Source organism: Macaca fascicularis, chromosome 4, assembly GCF_037993035.2.
Source record: "Macaca fascicularis isolate 582-1 chromosome 4, T2T-MFA8v1.1".
Classification (NCBI taxonomy): domain Eukaryota; kingdom Metazoa; phylum Chordata; class Mammalia; order Primates; family Cercopithecidae; genus Macaca; species Macaca fascicularis.
The window spans coordinates 147,027,963-147,049,442 of record NC_088378.1 but is presented as its reverse complement, the minus strand read 5'-3'; the positions used below and the strand labels follow the sequence as shown (position 1 = coordinate 147,049,442).

General features: G+C 39.1%; 1 long non-coding RNA gene across 1 annotated transcript in view; it reads left to right on the top strand.

Annotated features, from left to right (window-relative positions):
• LOC135970691 (uncharacterized) overlaps positions 1-12,074 on the top strand; it is a 52,511-nt gene extending 40,437 nt beyond the window's left edge. The window contains exon 3 of the long non-coding RNA XR_010586505.2: positions 11,011-12,074. This is a non-coding gene — a long non-coding RNA (uncharacterized lncRNA). The remainder of the gene's footprint in view (positions 1-11,010) is intronic.
• The last annotated feature ends 9,406 nt before the right edge of the window (positions 12,075-21,480 follow it).

Here is a 21,480-nt window from a genome sequence, read left to right as displayed (position 1 = left end):
GAGAGGATTTTGTTACCCTTAGAGTTAGTATCAGGCAAAAGGAAATCAATCTAAACCAATGCTTTGGACACAGGCTTATCTAGAAATGAAGCCTAGGGTACCCTCCATAAAACTACAGGTTACAGACCTTACTGAACTCTCCAAATCTGGACTCTGCAGAGTCCAGCTTTGGCAAAAATGTGGCTGATAGAGGGCATTGCAGGAGCGTCCTTTGGCCTGTAATCCTCTTTTACATCAGCTTGGCTGACCTCCCTGGAATGAGACCTCTTGGGGAAGTTGACAGCCCACAGAGTGAAACCTTAAACCAACTGGCACATACATACCTCCCTATATTAAAATATCTAAAGGCCAAATACAATCTGAACATGCCAAATAAAAAGCAGTTAAGCACGTCCCTTAGGCTTGAAGAAATTAATCATCAGTTGACAAATTCATTATAACTTGATGGCAAATAAAACAGCCCACATGAACAAAACTGCTTTATAAGTGCTTTTCTGGATATCACATAAAAATGTCTTTCACAAAATTATTAGTTTGGTGCAAAAGTAATCGTGGTTTTTGCCATTACTTTTAATGCGATTACTTTTGCACCAACCTAATACAGCTTGCATGGAAATCCAGTGCTAAACTCAGCTTTCAGGAAACCAGTGTGACATAATGTTGGTAAAGAAAACAAAGTGGAGAGTATCAAGAGTATGAAGGTAATGAATGAAAGAATGGAGAGACTTTATTGAAATACTCTTGGGCATTATCTGCCTGTACTTTTACTTGAACTCGTGGCTGGCTTTTGGTTTTACTTTTTCTTTCCCCTCGAAAAGTAGGTCATCTACTCTGCTGGGCTTTATTATCTGGAGACGTTACTTGCCCTTGGCCTTGTGGTGGCTCTTGGTCTTCTGGGGCAGCAGCAAGCCCTGGATGTTGGGCAGGACACGTCCCTGGGAGATGGTGACTTTGCCCAGCAGCTTGTTAAGCTCCTCGTCGTTGCGAATGGCCAGATGCAAGTGGCGCAGGATGATGCGGGTCTTCTTGTTGTCGAGGGCCGGGTTGCCAGCAAGCTACAGGATCTTGGCGGTCAGGTACTCCAGCACGGCTGCCAGGTACACCTGCGCTCTGGCCCCGACCCGCTCGGCATAGTTTCCCTTCCGGAGCGGACGGCGCTGGAGCCTCAGCCAGGGAAGACCAAGTCTGGGACTTCAGCACGAGCCTCGCCGCCCTGCTTCCCACAACCAGGTGTCCCCTGCGAAGTAGTGCCCTCTAATGCCAAACCAAAAAGACTATATCCCTTACACACACACACACACACACACACACACACACACCCCTTAATGGCTAACTTCTCTGGAAGGTGCCTCATTCAAGCAAAGCAGAACTGCAGATACTTTTACATGCCTTTTTCCACTATTTTGTATGCAATCAGACTTTTTCCAGACTTTCTTTGAATACAAATATCTGCAGGATTTTCCTTATCACCTGTAGACACTTTTTCCCTTTTCAAGGAAGCTAGAAACAGATTTTGATGTGCCTGAAGTTTTGATGTGTTCTACAATCTCTAGAAAGGGCTCCAAGAAAGCCATGTGTAATATGCATTTTTTGTATAATTTGAGAATATTTATTTCTTCTATAGAGGGCAAGTAAATGAATTGGATGTGAATGTATGAAAGTCATATGTTATGTATTCATGGAAATTAATAAGTATATCATACATAGGTTGAGAAATGGGAGGACAAAGAGATACCTATGTTCATGAGGCCTGAAATAAACAAGACACCTGGGCACAAGATACTTACGATATACTAAATATACAGCTAACACTAAATATCCAGGGTACACCGAAGGTTATACGAGCACCCAGTATTTTCAAGGCCTTGATTCAGCCACCTACTGAGGACACCCCTTCTGCCACCATGTGTTCTCTGTTCAAGAAACACACTATTATTCAGCCTTTAACAACAAGGAAGTCATGCTATTGGTGAAAACATGGGAGAACCTAAGGAACATTAGGGTAAGCAAAAAAAAAAAAAAGCAGGCACAAAAATACAAACACATAATCTCACTTGTATATGGAATCTAAGTATATCAAACTTATAGAAGCAGAGAGGAGAACAGAGATTACCAAATGTTACGGGTTGGGGAAATGTTGGTCAAAGCATATAAAATTTTAGTTAGACAGGAGGAATAAGTTTGGTTCAGGAGATCTATTGTAAAACATGGTGACTGTAATTAACACAATGATTGTATACTTGAAAATTGCTATGAGAGTAGATTTTAAATGTTCTCACCACAAAAAGATATATATGTGAGGTAATGGATAATTATCTTGATTTAGCTGTTCTACAGTGTATACATATATCAAAACATCATGTTGTACACCATAAATATATATAAGATTTATCTGTCAATTTAAAAAAAGAAATAAATAAAACCCATAGCTGTTTAGCATGTCTTTCTCACAGAGCAAGTGTGTGACATTATCCTCTCCTATGGTACTTTCTGTCTGTGGGCTCCCTTGTTGGAATCTCAGTGGTAGTCCTTGTAATCGCACCATTAGCTGGGAAAGTTAATGTGGCAGAGAAAGACAGGATGTTTGCACATTCTGTACTCCCAGAGTCAGCACTATGGTCCTCCCATCTTGCTTGCTCCCTATACTAAGTACGTAAAATTACGCTAACTTTTTCCCTTGCTTCTTGCAGCAGATTTTAAATTTGTTTAACCAACCATGCATATCTATCATCTTCATTTGGCCTGTGAGATTTTCTGTTCCATAGATGGCCTGCCTCCTTATAGCAAACTTGGAAGCTCCATCGCATCAGAATATTTTCCAACAAGATACCAGGGTTAAGATCAAGAAAGACGAGAGAAATGGAAGTTCAGTTGCTGGGAGAATCCAAGTGAATAATCTAGTAATCTTGTAAGATGTTGAAACAGATACACTGACATCTGATCCAAGGCCATGTGAATCATAAATTCCTTTTGCAATGGCATCCTTGAGTGGATCACTGGTAAGGCCTCCCACCTGACCCATTGTAACAGATGATTGACCATTACCTCCAGGCAGTTCAAAAGGCCAAATGCTTTTTGCTGCCTGGGGAGCTGGCCAAGCACACTATTGGCTAACACCAAGTACACTAGCTGCCAGTGAGTTCCTTTTATCAGACTTCAACATCATATACCAAAGACAGTTTCAGAACTACCTTGGTTTTTAAAATTAGAGTTCTAGTTAATGTATTCTTCTTGCTAATAATTTTTTGGTTGTGTTAATAATTCATGGATTGTGAATCACCCAATCCACTAGTACATTAACACAGCAGGGGGTGGGGGAGAAATTTTAAATTTCTCTCAGCTTTAACATGTTTTCTTATGTGGTTTGTTTTCTTTAGTGGTTTGTTTTCAAGATTATAGAGTACTTTGTGCATATGCTCTAATGTACCACTTATGAAGTGACAGCCTCTGTTGCTTTGCTTTTTCATTGAAGTCTTTAAATATCATTTCATGCTCTGAAGTTTAAGTATTATCTTCATAATGTTCTCAACCTCTTATGGTATCTTGGTTTAATCTGTTTCCTAATTTGCTAGTCCAACTCCTTCTCCATAATTTTTAAAATAATTTTTCCAATTTACTAAGATTTTGAATCAGTCCTGGAGACATTGGTCCCTCAATCTAAGTGCTATGTTTTCCAGGATCACTCTTCTTTTCCAGGTCAGATAATTCCTGCTCAAGCTAGGGTTGACTCAAAAAGGCAGCTTCTGACAGCAGTTGATTGTAGGTGGCTGGATTTATGACCCAAACTTGACCAGTGTCATTTCTTATAGACTTAGGTTAAGGAGGTTAGTTTCTCTCAAGTAGTTGAAGCTGAAACCTACAAAATTTAGGTGCTGTAGGAAGAATCTTTTCAAAGTACTCTTGGTACAGGCCACACTTGGGTACTAGGCTGTCTGGTGTTGCTTTCTGAGTGGTTCATGCCAAATATGAACGCTATAAAATCAGAGTGGAATTTGATCAACTCATTTACATGCATTATTTTCGTCCAATCAGACATTGGGTTGTCCCTACGCTTTCTTTGAATATGGCAACTATAAATAGTTCCTACTTGGTACCATCTGACAGTCTTTTTATCTCTAAGCAGTGGGAGGCTGAATCTACTATGCCTGGCTCTTCCTTTAAGTAGTTTGCTATCACCATAAATGACTTTAAGAACATTTGTTTGCTATCTCCAAAAACAACTCTAAGAAACTTTTACCAAAACTCAGAAGATTAGCATGAGAGATGCCCTACAGAGAACTACTCCATCTACTTTAACAAGGTCTTGAAACAAGTGTGCTTCAACATGGGCGTTTCATCCAAGGCAACATGTATTGAGAACTATTTTATCAAGGATATCGTCAAGCACACAGTAGGACAAGACTCCCTCTAGGCTCATTGTAACAGATACTGCACTATCGCCTCCAGAGAGAGCTAATGATCTGTGCACCTGCTCCTACCCAGGGAATTGACTCAGCATGCTATATCTGAGGACATCAAGGCCATTACCAACTCTATCCAAATAAGCTGCTGTTGAGGATTCAAAGAGCATAAGACAAAGGCTCTGTTCATAGCCATCAACATTTTCTGTTAATAGCTACCTCTTAATGTATTCATATTTCTGATGGATATCTCTTTGTCTTACCTCTTTGTGAATTGTTCAGGATCCTATATAATTGACTTAGTAAAACTTTTCTCCTTTCTACCTTAAATATTAAAAAGTAGGTCTATTTTGCTTCTGATTTTTCCTAATGTGGGATAGCACGTTTGTGTGTTTGTGTTTCAAAAAACCTACTATGTGGCCAAAAATGGTCTCAGTTCACCACATGATTTAGTGAAGGCCCCTGTATTAGTCTGTTCTCATGCTGCTAATAAACACATACTTGAGACTGGGTAATTTATAAAGGAAGGATGTTTAACGGACTAACAGTGTTTCACAAAGAGAGTTTCAGAACTACCTTTGTTTTTAAAATTAGAGTTCTAGTTAGTTCTAGTTAATGTGTTAACTATTATTTTTTAATAATATATTGGTTGTGTTAATAATTTATTATTAACAATTATTTATTATGTTCACATTTTATTGGCCAAAGTAAGTCATATATATATATGCCTGATGCCAGTTGCATAGGAAAGTATCACCATCCCAAAAGGAAGAGCAGAGATATTTGTAATTAAAAATACAATTCATCACAATCCAAACTTCTGATCACAAATATTCAGTTCATGCTCCTTTCCACACACGAAATATATTCAATGGGTGCCCCTCTCCCACTCCAAGAAAGAAAACCCAGAAGTCCTATCCAGTCACAGCATCAGCATTGAAGTGCAGGATCTCATGATAATCTCTGCATAAGTCTGGATTGGGGTCCTTTTGTTCTGAAACCAATACAATGACAAGTCTGCCCCACCTCTACTCTACCGCACAACCGCATGTACAACAGTGGAACAGGAATAGGATAGCTACAAAAGTAGGAAACAGACAATACTCACTTGTTGGAGGAAATTATGACATCATTCAGGGCAGATATTGCAAAGTTTTTCTACACTGGAGGTGTACTGATTAATTCCTTGCTTAGTCCGTAGTTCTACACCCTCAGAACAGCTCGTTGTTTTCCATGGCCTTTGGCTCCACCTTCTGGGAAATATTTTCTTTTCCATTACTCCTTTTGGCCACATTTGAAGAGGACATTGGATATGCCCCTCTTTAGGAACTGAGCATCTTTCACAGTCCATCTTCTGCCAAAAAAATGCAAAATAAATAAAATGTAAAAATTGGTATACCAGGGTATACCAATACATTTTTGAGTCCTGAAGTTACGATCTCCTTTAGTCCAGGTTGATTTGTACAACTCTCAAGGCTCTTTTCATTGCCTTGCTTACAACCAACTTTGCATGCTAACTTTACTTGCCACCCCTCCTCTCCCAATTAATTTGAAGATGTGCTCTTCTCTCTTCAAATCTTTCTCTCAACTTAATTTTGGGCACTTCAAGCCTATCAGATTCCCATGAGAAATCCATGTTCTTTGTCTCATTTTTCTGAGCCATTTTGTTGAACCAAAAGTATTTACTAGACACTATCTTAATTCAGAGGTTTGAACAACAAACATGAACATGGTTGAACATGGTTCCCTCATTGTTTTGACTTTAGTTCCTCTTATGAGAATGACTTTTAACAAGTTTTTTGTTTCTTAAGTCATTTCTCAACTGAGATGAAGTTTTTTTCTTTCAAACCTAAAACTCTAGATATTCTGAAACGGGCCAATTATTTTGGGGCCTCATATATTTTTGGAGAACATTGTCAAATGCAACCAATAGTAACAAAGGCACACTACTAACATTCAATATCTCAACCACTTCACCCAAAGCAAGAAGCTCATTAGATATATTATCAGCTTGCCAAGTTGCTTTAGGCAAAAGTTTAATGTATTTCAAAGTTATGCTTCTAACCTCTAAAATGTGTTTTCCTTTGCCTCCTGGTAAGTCCTGAAGCCAACACTACACGCATTTGGACTTTTGTTTGTTCATTTGTTTGTTTCTCTTATGGTAGCATTTGACTTCTAGTACTAATTTTTTTTTTTAATCAGTCAGAACAGGATAGGTTATGTTGCAGTAGCAAATAATCCCCCAAATCTCAATAGTTTAAAAGAACCTCCTTCATTCTACATATGCAATGGACAGCTGTTGCTCTGTTCCACATCATCTTCACAATAGCACTGGGTTGATAGGACAGCTTCCATCTAGAACATAATAAGTCTCATGACAGAAAAGAGAGAGCATTGAAAAAGTTTTTGACTGGAAATGACACATCATGTTGGCTCAAATTACAGTAGTCAAGTTAAACCACGTGAACAATTTTGATATTAATGAAGAAGGGAAATATCCTCAAGAGTAGGGAAGAAAATATCTGTGTACGAATCATTGGTGGACTCAAAAAGTAGAGCGAGCTTCGATCCTTGATGTCATCATTTTATCACTGCCTTACTTTTGAGCTGTCTAAACCAGTGTTTCCAGTTCACGAGTTCAGCTATTCTAATTTACTACTTAACTCACATGTTAAGGTTTTGCTTTTCTTCAATGACGGTAATATCTGATTTCTGTACATTTCTTATACATAACTGTTTGGTCTATTGTTATTCACTCTTTTTGCTATTATAGTCATCATTTCCATTATTTCTTCTTATGTTCATTTATCTGAAAATTTGAGGATGGCTATTTGAATTTCCTTAACTCATGGTAGATTGTTTCCACATATGCTTTGTAATTTCTGATGGTGAGAAAATAGTAAGTGGAAGTTTGTTTGAGGGAGCTATAATGGCTAGGAATTTAGCGATTAACGCCTTTGAGATTATTTCTGTTTGATTCTGCTAAGTATCACCAAACTAACTATTTTTATGTTCGTTTCATGGCTTTCCAGGTCATGTACATATTGTACATTTGAATCCTAAAACAAAGCAAGTACAAACTGGTATTTACGCACTCTCAACATGGGCTAACAGAGAAAACCCATCTTGTCTCCCAGTCCCAATAAACATGTGTTTTCTAGTTTACCTGCCACTGCAGCTATGGCCTTTTGTGCATCTTGGCTTTATGCAGAGTGACAAGAGGGAAAAGAAATTCATTGAGGAAATTTTAATTTTAATGTCAAATAAAGAAGGACATTAGATGGGTACATGTAACTAGAAAAAAATATGTTTAATTCTCTTGAGTTCTTGGCATGATGTTTTTTAAAGTAGGCTGATACACGATGGACATTGTGTAATAAGAGTTGGTTTTGACTTGACAATGTAGCTGAATGTAATTCAGAATAGGAAATATAATAGTCAATTACTTATATTTCTATTGTGTAGGATGACCTTGGAAGTAGCAGTCATGACCAATTCTGGAAAAATTATAAAATAATAATAAAAAAGACTTGAAGGGAAAGAATCCATCTTACTGCCCTCAAATAGATTCATAGCAGCAAAGGTAAATATAGGAGAAGTGGGCCTATGAAGATGAAGTCAGTAATGCTTTGATATGCCTCCAATCTCCTCTTCAGTAATACTAGCCATGCCTATCTTTAACCATTGTCTTAGATCATTTCATGCTGCTGTAATGAAATATCACAGACTGTATAATTTATGAAAAAAAGAAATTTATTTATCACAGTTCTGGAGGCTGAAGTCCAAGATCAAGGTGCTGGCAAGACTGGTGTCTGGTGAAGGCCAGGTCTCTGCTTCCAAGATAGTGCTTTGTTGCTGTATTCTCCAAAGGGGAAAAACACTGTGTCCTTACATGGAAGGGCAAGAGGGCCAAACTCACTCCCTCAAACCCTTTTGTAAGGACACCTAATCCTATTTATGTGGGTGGAGCCCTCATTACCTAATCATTTCCCAAAAGGTCCCACTTCTCAATACCACCACCATGAGGATTAAGTTTAACGTGAATTTTGAAAGGAACACCATCATTCAAAGTAAAGCAACCATAAGCTTGTTTTTAATTGTTTTTGTTCTTTGGACAAAGAGAAAAAATGCATTCTTTTACTGGATTTCAAGCTTCCTCTTTACCTAGCCCTTATTCTTCATATATTTTCTGATGACAAACTAAGATTAAGAACAAGGTTAACTTCTTCATAAAGTGAAGTGCGATGATGGGTCAGGATGAAGGGTCAGGTTTATTTTATTGGCTATCATGCTGGAATTGGGGTTTTCATTGTATCAAGTTAAAGTTGTGGCTTACATATGTCAGGCATATACGATGCCTCAGGCAGAAAGCCACACTGAACCAACTTCAGGAAAGAAAGCAACTGGGTAAGGGAGCTCACCGAACGGAAAGAACAATGGATGCAGCAAGAGCAGCTCCAGAGATCTCATGGTCTAGAATTCAAGATTTTAATCCTGTTCTCTTCCTCCCCCTTTCCTTCCCTCTCCCTTCGTTTCCCTTCTTTTTCTCTCATTCTCTCTCCTTTCTTTTATTTTCTTTCTCTACTCTTTCCTCACCCATGACCTCAACTGCTCTAATTTCTGCTGTTTTCTTGCCCATCACTTTCCTTCAGTTAATCTTTTCTAAGAGAGAAAAGCCCTTTGCCTGGCAGTCTGGAGTCTCATCCTTATATCTTTACTGTAAGAGAAGAAGAGGTATTTGGGTTCAGCCTCCAGATCAGAGAGTCTCATGAAGGACTCTTACTGGCTCAGCTCTGGTCACTTCCCTAATTCTTGAACATATCGTCCCAGCTGAGAGAGGTAGAGATCTCCCATTGGCCAAGCTTGTAGGAACCTTTGGTAATTTGGAGGGCTCTGACTAGCTATGACCATAAAACCAGAGTTTTCCGAAGCACTAATTATGACTCACTAGTGAAATCAATTTGAATTAATATGAACAGTATTTTTTTTAAATGAGATATGTAATAAGGTAAACTAAGGCAAAGGTAACTGTTTTGTAAATATTCCATTTTATTTATATGTGTTTGTGTTTCTGAGTATGTCCTGAGTTGCACGATAATACTATATTTCTTATTGGGTAATATTGTCAGAAAAGTTTCTAAAAACTTTCTCTGCTGCACATGTTTTATACATTTTATTTATGTTAATAATCTCACATTTAACACACTTGTGATTTATTCTTCACTGAAAAAGGTGGTATTTCTTTCATTTAGTCTTTTAAGAAGCTCACATTATCAAATGATTGCTCAATCATTTAATGTCTTTGCTTCTCTTACATGCATTGATTTAATAAATATGTATACTAGTTTCTCTACCAATTCTTTAGATTTGAACCTTACTTTCCTTTCGTTCTTACAAAACTGACTTGTCTATAGGCCCACTTCTACTTACTTTATTCAATCATCTTCCTCAACTTATTCTGTGGTCAAAGAACAGAGAAATAATATTAATAATATGCTTTTCTCATCAATGACTTACACCTGTTCTCTGAGAAATTCAGCTTCAAGAACTTTAGTTTGATATGACTGCAAAGATAATACACAGTCTAAATCACAAAAATGTCTCAAAGGTTTTTTTTTTTTATTTGTTCCTTTGAATTATGTGTGAACAGACATGTTTCTCTCCTGTAGTACAATTTGTGTGAAATTCTGGGATGCACTTAAGAGGATGTCCTAAAATACCAATATTTAATTGATTCTAAGTCATGTGTTATATCACATTTTTGCTCATGGATTATTGAAATCCACGGACAAAACTGATAGTGTTTTAGAACTTCCTTTGTCTAGTGGCAGTCTTGATATATTCACACTATCTATTGACAAAATATCTAAAGCACCAGGCTCAAAGCTTGTAGAGTAGGTGTCAGTGATTTGGAGGAAATCTCTAGGGCAATAGTAGAGGCATTTTTAACCCCTAGCAACAAAATGATCATTAGAAGTGAGTGATTTCCTCACTCATGACCCCAACTGCTCTAATTTCTGTTGTTTTTTTTGCAGAAATGAGAGCAGGTGGGGTCATGGGTGAGGAATGAGGTGCTGAAAGTGAATGAGGTGTTGAAAGCAAGGTGTTTAGCAGCGTTCTGAAAGCACACATTTAAATAGACTATGCGGACAGTGTCAATGGCTAAGTGTCAAGCTAAGTACTCGTATTTTATTCTAAGAACTATTTTTAGAAATGCTGAATCAACAAATCTCAGATGGCACAGAGGTTGTCATTTTTCAATAATATGAATATCAGTAATTTTAGTTGGAAAAGAAGATTTTCGAAGAGCCATCTAAGTTTCCAAAATAAGTGTTGTAGTCATATTAAATACTATATTTTCCTGCCTGTTGATCTACTGCCTGTGAATCGCTTATCAAACCAACAACCAACTGGAATACATAGACTGCATGTCTTGTTCATTTCCTGCATTTGCAAGTAATGGTTTAGCAAACTCATAAGCTTACTCTTTCGTCTGAACCACGCTTAATTTCAATTATGTTGATTTAATCTAAGGATGCAGAATTTATTTTATAGTTATGTAGAAACTGGAATCCAAAATGTAATATGACTCCAAGCTTCTCTTTGACAGCCTCTGAAGGAGCATCAGCCCTACAACTTCAACATTCTTATGAATACCTCTGGGGAGGTGCTCACCTCAGGCCCCAAATTTGGAAAAACGGAAGTACCACTTTGGAGGAGTGCTCTGAGCAGCTGATCCATTAAATGTCCTGACCACATACACGTGGAAGCGTCATTGCAATATCTGCACTAACAGAAGCTCAGTGACTTGAGAAGTAAGTCTGGACTTCTAGGAAAAAGGCAAGGCATCTCTCTTGCCACTTGTTATTTTTCCAGTCAGGCAACAGTGATAACAGGGCATGGAGAACAGGAAGAACTGAAAAATTCCAGGAAAGTCTGGAGTGGAATCATTAAACCAATTCTGCTCCCTCTCTAGGCCAACTCAGGCTTATGAATAAGGAGGTCTTCTTATAATCCAACTAACTCCACTCAGAAACAATTTGGGGATCGGAGACTGTAAACTCAATGGGCAATAAAATATTTCTTGGCCTATCATTATTCTCTGTAGGATGTTAAGGACAGGTTTCTGTATGTAGTAGAGTCCTGAGTTTTTGCCTTCTCTCCCTGAGATATTTTTTATGCTATTTAATCATTGATGGCCACAGTCTATTGACAACATTTCTGGGCAACTCTAATAATCCTTGTTATATTAATTATTGGACCAATCTTGATTGTGTATGACCATCATCTTGTAGCTACCACCTCCACGTGGATGCTCTCTTCACCCTGCTTAAGTGCCAATGCCTGTGCTATGGGCCTATCTGTCACATGAATAATCTCTTCACTCCAGTCAGACTCCAACATTAACACAGGGCTGTCCTCTTGTCCCCCTTTGAAGACAGCTTCTTCACCCTATTCAAGCTGCAATTATCTCACTGGGCCTCCACTGTTGCCTCTCTCTCACTTTGCTTAGGTTTCTTCACTCCACTCCAGGCAACTGTCACTAAACATCCCTCCCCCATATATATACAGACATCTACTTTGCTTAGCCAAATCCACTGGATTTCAGACTCAACCATTCAGAGAGGAAGACAGAGAGGGGTTCATTTTTTTTTAAGACATTGCCTCACCCTGTCCCCCAGGCTGGACTGCAGTTGTGCAGTCTCGGCTCACTGCAACCCCCACCTCCCAGGTTCAAATAATTCTCCTGCCTCAGTCTCCCTAGCAACTGAGATTACAGGTGCCCACCAGCATGCCTAGCTAATTTTTCTATTTTTAGTAGAGATGGGGTTTCACCATGTTGGCCAGGCTGGTCTCGAACTCCCGACCTTGTGATCCACCCGCCTTAGCCTCCCAAAGTGCTGGCATTACAGGCGTGAGCCACTGCGCCTAGCTGGGGTTCATTCTTAAGACATAAATTAGAGATATAGATTCTGTTTTTACCTAAAAAGTCTTTAGAAAAATCTGATTGAATGGTCAACTGCTGTGCTAAAATCTGCATAATATCTTACAACACTTCTGTGAATCATGAGACAGTTTTGAATGCTAAATGTCAGCTAACAAATCTAAAGGGGCCAACATCTGCTTTCCCAAATTATATGAAAGAAGATCCTGATCCCTCATCAGGTGAAACTCACATCAGACAACAGTGTCTGCATTTCTCCAAAACCCGCCTCAGCCCCATGGCCACTTTCCAGGGTTATCCTGCCTACCAAGCACTCTCTTTCCTCAGAAAAACTTGGGGGAAAATGTCGAGTAATAGTTTTTTAAACTTTCTGAATTATTCAGCATGTTTTTGACAGCAGGTACAGAAAACCCTGACTCAACAAATTTAAACACTATATAAATTTCTTATCTCCCCAAACAGAACATCAAAGGCAGAAAGGGTCCGGTGCAGGGTTATCAGAGCTCTGGCTCCACTGCCCTCAGTCTTCTTGCCTCTGCTCTCCTTCACAGCAGGCTTTACCCTCATGCTGGTCACAGTTTCAGGTGTCCATGTAGACACAAGTTAAAGCAGGAAGAAACAGGGTGTTTCTCTTGGAGACCAAGGAATGCCTTTCCAGAAAACTCCCCCTCATGTCTCATTTGCCAAAACTTGGCCTAGTCTCAGGTGGTGCCTAAGGTAATCAGCTACAGGAGAAGGGACCACATGACTGGTGTGGACGAGTCAGAATTCACCCCATGAAGCTAGTAATGTGGCCCACCTTTCCCAGGCGGATATGGCCAGGTAGAAGACAATGGATCGCTGAACAGAATACTGACAGATTTTAGCACCAAGGTTAGAACTGCTACCATACCTAATCCCACCCTATCCCTGTTTCCTTCTTTATTTTTTTCCATAGCACTTATCAGTATCTGACAAAGTATATATGCTTTTACTTTTTTATTGTCTGTAGCTCCAAGGTAGAATACAAACATCTGAAATTTACTGTATCCATCTCTGAGTAATGTTCTTTTCAGCTCAGTCACAATCATTTTTTGATATCCTATCTTATAAGCTTAACCTATAGTGTTAACCAGTATTAATACATCTTAGTGGGAAAGAAGGAAAAAAATAAACAATCACACACATACACAGACACACACAGACACACACACACACATTTACATAACAGAGCAAGTGTGAAAATACCTAAAGGCATTATAGCTCCTTTTGTCAATGGATACATGACAGTATTTGTAGCATTCTTTACCACTCTTATTCCATGCTCCATTTGCCTTCAGTCAGCAGCTCAGCTGCTCTTATGTTTTACTTGGTAAGGTAAATTCCTAAATGAGCCTGGTAATTAGTGGTCCTGCTTATATGAAGGTACTATAGTTTTTCATTAACTTTTTCACTGGGCTTGAGAGTAGTAAAGACTCCCAGAGAATTCCTTGTGTTCCAAAAGTACTTCTTCCTGACGTCTTGGTATAGGGGTAACTCTGTTTACCTTTGATAAGCAGGAAGAATGACTCCAGCTAGTACAATTATATGATGCCCATACATTCCTTTTTTTCTGGGAAAAATGTAACGTGAAATTATGTGCAAAAACCATGCCTTGTTTATGTATGTATCAAACACTTCTAGAGCTTTCCCAATACAGTTCTCTTCTCAGCAAACAGCAGGACTATAACCCCATTCCCACCCCTGCACTTAGGTGTAGCCAGTGTGTTGTAACTTAGAGGAGAGGGCACTGGATGAAGGGAAATCTGCCTAACAAACTTCTTTATTTCACCTAGTGGAAAAAAGCCTTAATCTGCAGTGGGGCAGTTCTCAAGGACATAGACTGAATTGGCTCATGCATTTATGGAGGTGGGGAGTCCCATGATCTGTCATCTGCAAGTTGGAGACCCAGGAAAGCTGGTGATATGATTCAGTCTGAATCTGAAGGCCTGAGAACCAGAGGAACTGATTATGTAAATCCCAGTTCAAGGGCAGGAGACCAAATGAGATGTCCCAGTTCAAGCAGTGAGGCAGAATAAAAGGCCCAAATTCCCCCTTCCTCTGCCTTTTCTTCTATTCAGACCCTGAATATCAGGTGGCATAATGCCATCCACATTGGGAAAGGCAGTTTACTTTACTAGGATCACCTATTCAAAGGCTAATCTCATCCAGAAACACCCTCACAAACACAGCCAGAAAAAATGTTTAACCAGATAGCAGGGTTTTCCCCTGACTCAGTCAAATTTGACACATAAAATGAACTATTTCAAAGTTTACTGTAATCAACACAGTATAGTATTGTCAAAATGACAGACACAAATCAGTGGAATGAGATAAACAGTCTAGAAATAAACCAACAAAAATATTGTCAACTAAGACAAAGGTAATCAATGGAGAAAAGATAGTCTTAGCAACAGATAGCACTGGAACACCACAATGTGTTAATAAATGAACCTGGAGACATCTCTCACAACTTATACAAAAGTAACTAAAAATAAATCAAAGGGCTAGATATAATATAGCAAACTGTCAAGATTTTAGGATAAAATATAGAAGAAAATTTATGTGATCTAAAATTTGGCAATGAAGTTTGAGCTATAATAACAAAGGTATTATTCATGGAAGAAAACAAAATTGTTAAGTTCAGGGTGGGCTAAAGTAAGGAAAAAAAAATCACTTTGCAATAGAGAAACATGAAACATTACCTAAACCAAGTGATGAAGGTTAATATCAGTGATGTCATGTGGATATCATGTACTCCCTAAAATGATGTGACAAGAAGTGCCCTTTGCCCTTGTGGTATTATTTCAGAAAATCTATAACTCCAGTGTAATTATGAAAAAAAAAGCAAATGATCTTCAGGACATGAAAGTATAATGCAAACGTTCCAAGAAAGGTCATGAAAAGTAAGAAAAGACTGAGACATTGTCACAGACCAAAAAAGACTAGGGAGATATGACAAGTAAATGCAGTGTGGTATTCCAGATTGGACCCTGGAACAGAAAGAAAACATCAGTAGAAAAAGTGGTGAAATCCATATAAAGCCTATTGTTTGGTTAAAAGAGTTTCATGTATCAGTGTGAGGTTCTTATATTTGACAAATGTATCATAATGATGTAAAATCCTAACAATTTTACATTATTAAAGCTAGGTGAAAGATATGTGGGAACTCTCCTGTACTGTCTTTGTACTATCTTTGCAACTTCCCTGAAAATTCAAATTATTCTAAAACAGAAAAGTTCATGCTATTAGAAGTCAGGATAGAGGTTACCTTGAAGGGGCTGAGGTCTCAAAGAGATCATGAAGGGTCTTATTAGCTAACACAGGTTGGGTATCCCTTATCCAAAATGCTTGGAACCAGAAGTATTTCAGATTTTTTCAGATTTGGAATGTTGCATTATACTGAGTATCTCAAATCCAAAAATCCAAAATCTGAAATACTCCATGAGCATTCCTTTGAGAATCATGTTAGCATTCAAAAAGTTGCAGATTTTGGAGCATTTTGAATTTCCAAGTTTTAGATTAGGAATACTCAACCTGAGTAGAGGTTACCTGCTAATTATCTGGGAGCTAATTATATGGGTATGTCATTTTGAGAAAGTTTAGCTTGCTGATATGTATAATTTTCTGGATACAAATTATACTTTGATAAAAATTCTTTTAAATAAGATAATAGTTATTAACTATCTTTTAAGTACTTTTTAGCTCTACAATTCAGAGTTGTTTAGTGATAAATATTACATATTTTGAAACAAAAGTTTTCTTTATATTTATTTGTTTACTTTTTTTTTTTTTTTTGAGACAAGTTCTCACCTTATTGCCCAGGCTATAGAGCAGTGGGGTGATTATAGCTCACTGCAGCCTCAAACTCCTGGACTCGAGGGAATCCTCCTGCCTCAGTCTCCCAAGTAGCTAGGAGTACAAGCATGCACCACCATATCTGGCTAATTTTTATTTGTTTATTTCTACAGAGGCAGGATCTCACAATGTTGCCCAGGCTGATCTCAAACTCCTGGCCTCAAGTATGCTCCCACCTCAGCTTCCCAAAGTGCTGGGATTGCAGGTGTAAGTCACTGCACCTAGTCAAAAGTTTTATTTTAAACTTATGAGCATGTAACAGATTTATGTGGTTTGAAATTCAAACCTACAAAAGAAAATAATAAAAAGCTAACAGATAGACAAACAAAAACAAAAGCAAAACCCCACTTAGCCATGCTCTCTAGTTCCTCATTCCCCTCTTGGAAGAAACCAGAGTAATGTTCCCTGTGCATCCTTCCAGAGACAATTTTTTAAAATACTTTTTTCTTTTTAACAGAAGGGATGGTAGACTACTTCTTTTAAATTAAATTACTATACATATACTTGTTTCTTTTTATTGCTATATAATATAAATTTGGGGAAACAGAAAAAAATACCTAATATTATCATACTAACACACCAAAATTCTTCAATTATTTCCCATGTCAGTTTTTACCCCACTTGTTTTTTATTTGGTTTGAAATCATAGTAAAGATAAAATTTGAGGTAGGTATTTTAGACTTGCTTTTCTTTTGTAACATAACACTTTGAGAGCACCAGGGAATCTGGAAATATTCACTTAGTTATTCATCATTCAAAATATTGTTATATCCACTTTGTGTCAGACTATTTGTTAAGAACTAAACTAAAAGGAAAAGATGGGTCTGGGCATGGTGGCTCACGCCTGTAATCCCAGCACTTTGGGTGGCTGAGGCGGGTGGATCACCTGAGTTTGGGAGTTTGAGGCCAGCCTGACCAACATGGTGAAACTCTGTCTCTGCTAAAAATACAAAAATTAGCTGGGTGTGGTGACACACGTCTGTAATCCCAGCTACTCAGGAGACTGAGACAGGAGAATCGCTTGAACCCAGGAGGCAGAGGTTGCTGTGAGCCGAGATCGTGCCGCTGTACTCTAGACTGAGCAACAGAGCAAGACTCCATCTCAAAAAAAAAAAAAAAAAAAAGATGATTACACCCTCTGGGAGATTACATTCACATAGAACAAATAAAGGTGTAGAACTTAAGATGTGACAAGGACACTATTGGGTGACTGATTCTTCCTGGGAACATTTATAAAGGCTTCCTAGGGGAGAGCGTGTTTGTATAAGAGTTTTCCAGGTCGGACAGTACGTACAGTGGAAAATGTATATGAAAAGACTGCATTTGGAAATCAGGGATTACATATTGTGACTAGGGGAAAGAGTCCTAGGGTTTGATACCTACAAAGAATTAGAGTTTCTAGGTGCTTCTGGACATGTGGATTGATTACAGCAATACTAAAAATACAAAAATTAGCAGGGGATGGTGGTGAGCACCTGTAGTCCCAGCTACTTGGGAGGCTGAGGCAGGAGAATAGCTTGAACCTGGGAGGCAGGGGTTGCAGTGAGCTGAGATTGCACCACTGCATTCCAGCCTGGGTGACAGAGTGAGATTCCATCCAAAAAAAAGGAGGAGAAGGAGGAGTTAGTAGAAAACCAACAAGATATGGGAAGGAGAGAGAGAGCTGCAACACCCAAGAGGAAAAATAACAATGCTGAAATCAAAGTATAATGAAGGAGAGAGGATACCGGAAGCTACGAAATTCTTTCCGTGAGGCAATGGGGCAATGACCCTCGAACTGCTGAGTTAGCAGCAGTGACAGACTCAGTGCCAAATCATATAATAGGAAAAAAAAAAAAAAATCAGATAGAGGTAAAGTCCAGATCCAAAGAAGAGCGTTTTTAAGCAGTAAAGCAGACAGTAGAACCCACTCAGCTTTCTAGGGTACAGGGGGCCTCCCTTCCAGGCATCATGAACAGTGGGGGACCATAACTAGGCATGACAGCTTCAGATACAGAGCCTGTTCATCTCCTGGTGTGGTCAGGCACTGCCTGCTGAGAGCAACCCCTTCCAAATGCTACTGTTGTGTTTAACTAGGGCTCTTGATAATCTGACCAGCTTTTGTCTTACTGATTTTAGGAGAAAAATGGAGCAACCTGCAAGATGAGTGGGATTAGCCTCGTGCTGTCTCCCATGCACACCACGCATGCACACTTGGCGAGCATGGCAGTTCCATTTATTTTGTGCCCAGTTGTGATTTAAAAACTTTTAATTAATTAGTCTTATGAGCCTTCATTTGGGTTTAAATGCCAAATAATAACATTCTACCTTGTAAGAGGAGCCCTTTTAACCAAAGCAAGGCTTAAGTTTGGATAAATTTTTTCCTATTTATTATTCATCCACGAGCTATCTTAATATATTGAATACACACTAAGAAGACTCTCAGCACTCTGAATAGTATGATAAATTAAAAGCAGTAACTTCTCAAAGTCATTGTGTATTAGTCAGGGCTCTCCAGAGAAATAAAACCAACAGAACATATATACGTGAGCCTTTACCCAAATGTCATCTTTTCAATGAGCCCTCTTGCCTGCTTAATTTTTCCTTTTGGCATTCACCACCTCCATACAACATACACTTTACTTATTTATTGTCTTACTCTCTTTCACATGGGCAGGGGTTGCATTTGTGTGTTTACTGCTGTATCCCTAGCACCTAGAGGGGTGCCTGGCATATGGCAGTTGTGTGATATATATATTTGGAGTGGAGGTAAAAGTCCCAACTTAGGCTATCCACTTTTGTGACAGGGACAACACAGGTATCACTTGTCATTGTACCTAGAGCATCTCACCCAGAGCCACAAAGAAGTGGCTCAAAGTATATATTAACAAACAACCAAACAGAATAATCCCATCTGAAGGCCAGGATATAATAGAAGCAACATATCTGTTTTTCGAAGGACATGGAGAGCATCAACCTTAAGACTAAAGACTAGGCCGGGCACGGTGGTTCAAGCCTGTAATCCCAACACTTTAGGAGGCCGAGATGGGCGGATCACGAGGTCAGAAGATTGAGACCATCCTGGTTAACACGTTGAAACCCCGTCTCTACTAAAAAAAAAAAAAAAAAAAAAAAAAAAAAAAAAAAACTAGCCAGGCGACATGGCGGGCGCCTGTAGTCCCAGCTACTTGGGAGGCTGAGGCAGGAGAACGGCGTAAGCCTGGGAGGCGGAGCTTGCAGTGAGCTGAGATCCGGCCACTGCACTCCAGCATGGGCGACAGAGCCAGACTCCGTCTCAAAAAAAAAAAAAAAAAAAGACTAAAGACTAAATTTTAGAAGCAATTGTAACATTTCTGTTAAAAATTACCCAATGCAAATAATTAACTTTGAAGAAATATGTGAATAATGATGGTATCTGCAAAAGAGGAAAAGACTTCCTCAATTTCATTGTACCTTAGTTGTAAATAGTATTCTAGGCCACCATTTGGAACCTATTTGACACAGTTTAGTTCCTTTCTATGTTCCTAAGAGAGGGCAAAGGCCCTTTTACATCCAACCTCTGTATGCCAGCAGCCACGTACGCCACACTCCAAAATGGCTAAACAGTCATCCCTCAGAGTCAGTTCCAAGAACTCCAACAAAAATTAGAGCTCATGGTGCCAGATTGGCTTCGATTTTCAAGCTCCTGGGTGATTACAAAGTTGTAAATAATGTTGCTGTCCACTGATTTTCATAATGCGGGCCTCTCTGCTTCACTATGCCTTCCTCTTATGTCCATGGTACCAATTTCTCTGATAGTTCCTCCAGGGGATAGGGTTAGATATGGGTTCGTAGTGGGGGATCACTGTGGGTAATTCACTCTTAAGACTAGCGAGCGCGGCCGGGCGTGGTGGCTCAAGCCTGTAATCCCAGCACTTTGGGAGGCCGAGACGGGTGGATCACGAGGTCAGGAGATCGAGACCATCCTGGCTAACACGGTGAAACCCCATCTCTACTAAAAAATACAAAAAACTAGCCGGGCGAGGTGGCCGGCGCCTGTAGTCCCAGCTACTCGGGAGGCTGAGGCAGAAGAATGGTGTAAACCCGGGAGGCGGAGCTTGCAGTGAGCCGAGATCCGGCCACTGCACTCCAGCCTGGGCGACAGAGCGAGACTCCGTCTCAAAAAAAAAAAAAAAAAAAGACTAGCGAGCGCTTTCTGAATCTGAGGAGTCACATATTAAAAGAGGCAGGAACATCTTCTGATTTCCAAAAAGCAACTACATGACCACCCTGAAAGTGGTTTCAAAACATTTGAAAGCTAGCTGTTCAAGTTGACAAAAGCCATGGCAGTCCTCTGCAGGGAATGCTGATGGGCTCCGTTTCCTCTGCACATTAGAGCCATTTAAATGAAGTCATTGATCGTATTAAGTGAAATCACCCGGCTTATAGCTCAGGTCCTAAGAATTGTTAGTAGCACTTGGAGCTACAAAGAGGAGTCCCCAAAAGAAACGATTATCGCTTTATTTTGGCAAAGTCTGGCTTAAGTAGAACTGACCCTTTTCCATAATAATAAAAAAGGAAACAATAAATTTTTTATAAACCTATTTCCAAGATTTCTTGCCTCTTCTTGTCAGCATTTCAACTTTATTTGGTGGAACTATCTTTTCTCAATATATGTGATGTATTGTGGTTGTGAATCACGGTGTTCTGAACTCCCTTTGGAAGCTAAAAGGGTCTGTTGAGGCTCTGCCTACCAGCTCTCTAGGGTCTGTTAAAGCAAAAGAGTGAGCACTTTACTTAAATTTCACCAATTCTATTATCTTCTGAGACCTTAAATATTGAATAGAGGGAAAATACAAGTTCAAACCTATTTATTTAAACAATGGAGCAAGTTGCTACACCTAAGACCTTTTGAGGCTGCCTGTTTCTTCAGATTTTCCTTTGATCCTCCGAGTAACCCCACCTCAATTTCTTTGAATAAATGTACTCATGGTTTAACCAACACACAGGTGGTTTCTTTAACTACAGTGCAAAAATCTTCACACATACAAACTTTTTAAAAAACAATTCTCAATATGAAAAAGAGAAATCAATATAATTGGCTATAAATTGTTGGCATATTTTCAAAGAGATTTTCTCAATAAAGTAACGGTGAATTCCCAAAATTCTTATGACTTTGTTAAGGACTCAAAATAAACACATATTCTGGCTGGGCAGGTGGCTCACGCCTGTAATCACAGCACTTTGGGAGGCCAAGGAGGGCGGATCACTTGAGGTCAGGAGTTCAAGACCAGCCTGGCC